Consider the following 6,443-nt stretch of genomic DNA (forward strand, 5'->3'; position numbering starts at 1 on the left):
TCGCGGTGGCAAGGAAGTAGAACAAGGAGCCTAAGCCCGCTTCATCCCTGCCTCCGCCAAGGGCGCGAGAATGGTCGAGCGAAGTGGGGGGACGGCAAGGCTTGTTGCCGGGTGAAAATGTTTTTCTTAAATTGTAACAAGGATTCACTCCTTGCCGCGGGGTCTACCCACGTACGAAAAACCCGGCAAACATCCCTTTTTCATTAAAAGCATCCCACACAGGTATAGTCTGTACGGAATGAAAAACATGAACAAGGGGGATTACATGATTTAAATTTAATAGGGCCCGAAGGCTTACAGACTAAAAAAGAGATAAGATGCCCGTGATCCCTTTCTTGTCCCTCTCCTTAGGTGGCAGGTCAAGGAGGCGAAAGGGAAAAAGGGGCGCCTAGGTGAGCTACGAGCAGCATAAAGCACCAAGAGAACACCTCGGTGGCCGCCCACGGGTGGGCCGGTGATGACGGTGTCGGGAAAGGAGCTGGAAGACGAGGCTGCAGGACCGGCAATACGCGATGAAGGCGTCGTTGCCCGCGTACTCCGAGTTGACGGCCTTGCTGCCCGCCCTCTTCCTCTTCCGCAGCCTCCCAACGCCAGCCGCCCGAGGAGATGGCCCCAAGAAGTTCAAGGAGCTGGCCCCGCCCCCGGCAAAACTCTGCCGGAGGAGCGGCCAGGTGCAGATGCTGCTGCTGCCGCACCCGCCAAGGCGCGGGGCATCCAACGCCTAGTCGGACTCGTCCCCGTCATCTGCCCCGCTGTCCTCCTCATCACTTCCGCTCGAGGAAGGGCTTCCATCGTCGGAATCTCCGTCGGAGGAGATCTCCATGCAGTACTTCAGGCGAGTCCCGAAGTCTTTGAAGACCTTGACGGAGAGCAGGTCGTCCTCCATTAATTTGAAGTAGAGGATGAGCCCCGCCGTCAAGCTGTGGATGTGAGCGAATGTCTTCCATCCACGACGAAGGTACATGACCCGAGGAGCTGGGAAGTCGACGTCGACCCATGTGCCCCCATTCCCACAGCCCCTCATGTGCAATCTGAGGGATTGAGGCGGGTTATGCTCCATCTCCCGAGCAAACGGGGCGGGAAGACGAAGACGGCGACGCGGAGGCCGGCGCAGCCTGATGAAGAACTCGTGGGGCTGGTCTCCAACATGGCCTTCCATCGGAAAAGGCATCATTGGTGGGGGCGAAGCCGGCACACCACCCCGTCCTCCTCTTCCTCGAGCACTACGACCTCTTCCTCGGCCTCGTCCACGGCCTTGCCCCCTCCCCCTTCCCCTCGCGGCCGGTTCCACCACCGCCGGCTCAGGAGGGGGAGGGACGCGCTGTCGAGCGGCGGCCCTCGCCGCCACCGATGAAGGACCAGGATTTCCTATCTCCATGGCGAGTGAAAGGAAGAAGCGGAAGCAGGAGGAGATAGATGACGGAAGAGTGCGGGAGGCCATTCCCCCCTTCCCCCTCCTTATAAAGGGGCGGGGTCGGGGCTCGGCCACCCCGCTCGGCCAATCCAGCCACCAGAGGCATGGGGAATCAAGACCGACCCACTGCCCCAACCAGCGACGGCCTGGTTTCCCGCCTCCACCACTTGCCACCCCAAGCGCGTGGAGGACGCGTGGCAAATGTTTAGAATCGAGGGGACGGGTGAAGCGACCTATCCCCACCCCATGATCATGGGGTGTGGACGCCTTGAAGACCGCAACCCGGCCCCGCGTAGTAAATAAGCCGCGCCTCCACGCCTCCCTCCTTTCATGGGGAAGGCACGAGTTGCCCATTTACTCCAATGTGACGCATGCGTGCAGGAACCGCCCCACGCATGTTGCCCACATCACGCGCACCCCTCCACGCCACGTGCGGGTCATGGGAAGCATAGCACGTGAAAAGTTTCACCGCGGTAAAAACCGCCCCGCCTGCCCGCGCACCATTTTGGGCCTGGCCCAACAACGTGTCGCACTTATGTATGGCCCAGGCCCGGGGGCCCCTGTCGGTGTACAAAAGAAGGGGCGCGCTTTTGTACCCCTTTACCGGTGCACGGACAGTCGGAGCCGCGCCCGCGACCACACCAAGCAGAGCAGGGGAGGTGAACCGAGGTAAAACCGAAGCCCAAGACAGCCAGAGCAACGCCAAGGGCAAGACCACAAAGAGCAGAGGGACGAAGCAGGTTCCCCCGGCAAGACCCTTGCCAGGGAAGCTCGCCCCACACCAACAGACTGAGCCACCCTTGAGCCCACAGTCTCCAACATCACGTTGGGCCAGGGCTCGGGAGGCACCTCCATAGTGTCATACAGATCTTTGTGGAGATAAGGAACACTCAAGATCAGATGAGGATTAGAAGACGACGATCATCGGCAGGATCCTTGCCGAGGAAGGCCACCATACCCCCGGCAAGGTCCTTGTCGGGGACGACAGTGCGCCACGGCAAGGCCCTCACCGAGGATGCCAGTAGGGCCACTACCAGGCCCGCACCAACCAAGTCTCCCCCGCCATTCGCATGCAGCTTACAACCCAACCATCTGGGCAGGCACCTGCATGGCAACATGCAGCTCCCAGGCCAACTAAGCAAGTGCCTGTGTGGCGGCATGCAGATCTTCGTGAAGGCTTTGCCACCACGCCACCTCAGCTGCCTGCCTGCCTACGGGGCGCCGCATGCGTCACTAGCCAGGGCACATGTCAAAGCAAGGAGGAGCGGCGACGGACGGGACGGGCCTCGCCCCCGTCCCCAATAAAGTTACGGGACACCTAAGCTACGCATTAAATGCGCCTTGTCCTGTAATACGAGCGATAAGCTCATAGCACTGTGCGCCTTTCCACCTCCTGTGTGCCACTCTGGCAGCCCCTTTCGATTATAAAAGGAGGCCCATGGCATACTGGAGAGGGATTCGGCCTTTTTGAACCACACACTCACCACATCTAGTTCGAGAGCTCAAGAACTCTCTGAAATACACCCACCAATGCAAGACTAGGGTTTTACGCATCCTCACGGCCCGAACCTGGGTAAACGATCCTCGCGCTGGTTACTAATCCTGCTCTTCTCGCAACCCCGCGCCCCGGCAACCGTAGTAGGGGTTCTTGTGATCCCATAGGTGTCGTTCCACACCGACAGGGATAATCTGAAACTAAAAGTAAAAAATTACAAGCAAATTGTACTTCCTGCATATAGGGGAAATAGTTCAAACGGCACATTCGGCTGTCAGCGAAGAACTATGTAACAGGTAAGTGTTTTCTACCCCAGTACTGGTATATTTGGTAAGGAAACAATAGTAAAAATAGGGGAACAACAAACTTCAATCCAACTTGTGAGAAGCATGGGCTTGCATCAACCATCATTGAATCTTACCAAAAAAATCAAGCCGGGTTCAAACGACAACACATGTCAGAACCTGCATATAGTGGCATTGAGAGAGACAGAGGAGAAGCAAGAAGGATTGGTAGAGAGAGAGAGGAAAGAACGATATGGAGAATCTCATCTTGGCGTCATCCACCACGCTCGACGTTGCTTACGCACATGTCACTGCCCAGCCATGCCCGTGGTCCTGACCACTGCTCCCACCGCTTGTGCCGGTTGCTGCGCCATTTTCGTCGTGGCCACGCGTCCTTCGAGCTGCCACCCGTCAATGTCTGGGGTGACGGAAACCTGGGCTTCCAAATGCTAAATGAGGATTGCTCCTTAGGATATATTACAGTCAGCAGAAAAAGTTGAAAAACATATACTGAATGAATAATCCATGAGATTCTCCAAGTAAATATGCTATAACATTACACCTTATGACAATACACTTAAATAATCAACAACAGCATTACACCTTAGGGCAGCTGTAGGGTGGACGCGAGGCAGCTGTGCCGAGGCGAAGGCTGATAGCCCATGGGATGACGCATGTGCGGCCTCGCTTGATCCTGTGCGTGTGGAGGCAGCTGGAGATCACTCGGGGCGGCGGTGCTAAGGGATCTTGACCGGTGCCTGATATGTCTCCAACGTATCTATAATTTTTTATTGTTCCATGCTCTTATATTATCTGTTTTGGATGCTAATGGGCTTTATTTTACACTTTTATATTATTTTTGGGACTAACCTATTAACCCAAGGCCCAGTGCAAATTGCTGTTTTTTTGCCTATTTTAGTGTTTCGTAGAAAAGGAATATCAAACGGGGTCCAAACGGAATGAAACCTTCGGGAGCATGATTTTTGGAACAAATGTGATCCAGAGGACTTGGAGTCGACGTCAAGCAACCAACAAGGTGGCCACGAGGCAGGGGGCGCGCCTACCCCCCTTGGGCACGCCCTTCCCCCTCGTGGCTCAGTCGACCTACTTCTTCCTCCTATATATGTTCACATACCCCGAAAACATCCAGGAGCACCACGAAACCCTATTTCCACCGCCGCAACCTTCTATACCCAAGAGATCCCATCTTGGGGCCTTTTCCGGAGCTCCGTCGGAGGGGGCATCGATCATGTAGGGCCTCTACATCAACTCCATGGCCCCTTCGATGATGTGTGAGTAGTTTAGTTCACACCTTCGGGTCCATAGTTATTAGCTAGATGGCTTCTTCTCTCTCTTTGGATCTCAATACAAAGTTCTCCTTGATTCTCTTGGAGATATATTCGATGTAATCTTCTTTTGTGGTGTGTTTGTCGAGATCCAATGAATTGTGGGTTTATGATCAAGATTATCTATGAACAATATTTGAATCTTCTCTGAATTCTTTTATGTATGATTGGTTATCTTTGCAAGTCTCTTTGAATTACCAGTTCGGTTTGGCCTACTAGATTGATCTTTCTTGCAATGGGAGAAGTGCTTAGCTTTGGGTTCAATCCTGCGGTGCTCGATCCCAGTGACAGTAGGGGAAACGACATGTATTGTATTGTTGCCATCAAGGATAAAAAGATGGGGTTTATATCATATTGCATGAGTTTATCCCTCTACATCATGTCATCTTGCTTAAAGCATTACTCCATTCTTATGAACTTAATACTCTAGATGCATGCTGGATAGCGGTCGAGGTGTGGAGTAAGAGTAGTAGATGCAGGCAGGAGTCGGTCTACTTGTCACGGACGTGATGCCTATATACATGATCATACCTAGATATTCTCATAACTATGCTCAATTCTATCAATTGCTCGTCAGTAATTTGTTCACCCACCGTAATACTTATGCTATCTTGAGAGAAGCCACTAGTGAAACCTATGGCCCCCGGGTCTATTTTCCATCATACAAGTTTCTGATCTATTTTATTTTGCAATCACTACTTTCAATTTATATCATAAAAATACCAAAAATATTTATCTTATTATCATTACCTCTATCAGATCTCACTCTTGCAAGTGGCCGTGAAGGGATTGACAACCCCTTGATCGCGTTGGTTGGTAGGTTCTTATTTGTTTGTGTAGGTACGAGGTGACTCGCGCGTGGTCTCCTACTGGATTGATACCTTGGTTCTCAAAAACTGAGGGAAATACTTAGGCTGCTTTGCTGCATCACCCTTTCCTCTTCAAGGGAAAACCAACGCATGCTCAAGAGGTAGCAGTGACGAAGACCAGGATGCCGGTGGAGCAACAGGAAGCTGGGACAGCGGATATGATGCTGCTACCTCTTGAGCACTGCGGATACGATGCAGCAAAGTAGCGTAAGTATTTCCCTCAGTTTTTGAGAACCAATGTATCAATCCAGTAGGAGACTACACGCAAGACACCTCGCACCTACACAAACAAATAAGAACCTTGCAACCAACGCGATAAAGGGGTTGTCAATCCCTTCACGGCCACTTGCAAAAGTGAGATCTGATAGAGATAATAAGATAAATATTTTTGGTATTTTTATGATATATATTGAAAGTAAAGATTGCAAAGTAAAATAGATTGGAAACTTATATGATGGAAGATAGACCCGGGGGCCATAGGTTTCACTAGTGGCTTCTCTCAAGATAGCATAAGTATTATGGTGGGTAAACAAATTATTGTCGAGCAATTGATAGAAAAGTGCATAAATATGAGAATATCTAGGCATGCTCATGTATATAGGCATCATGTCCACGACAAGTAGACCGAAACGATTCTGCATCTACTACTATTACTCCACACATCGACCGCTATCCAGCATGCATCTAGAGTATTAAGTTCATAAGAACAGAGTAACACATTAGGCAAGATGACGTGATGTAGAGGGATAAACTCAAGCAATATGATATAAACCCCATATTTTTATCCTCGATGGCAACAATACAATATGTGCCTTGCTGCCCCTGTTGTCACTGGGAAAGGACACCGCAAGATTGTGTTGGGGAACGTAGTAATTTCAAAAGGAATCCTACGCACACGCGAGATCATGGTGATGCATAGAAATGAGAGGGGAGAGTTTCGTCGACGTACCCTCGTAGACCGTAAGTGGAAGCGTTATGAGAATGCGATTGATGAAGTCGTACGTCTTCACGATCCGACCGATCCATGTACCGAAC

This window comes from Triticum aestivum, chromosome 5A (assembly GCF_018294505.1).
Source record: "Triticum aestivum cultivar Chinese Spring chromosome 5A, IWGSC CS RefSeq v2.1, whole genome shotgun sequence".
NCBI lineage: Eukaryota > Viridiplantae > Streptophyta > Magnoliopsida > Poales > Poaceae > Triticum > Triticum aestivum.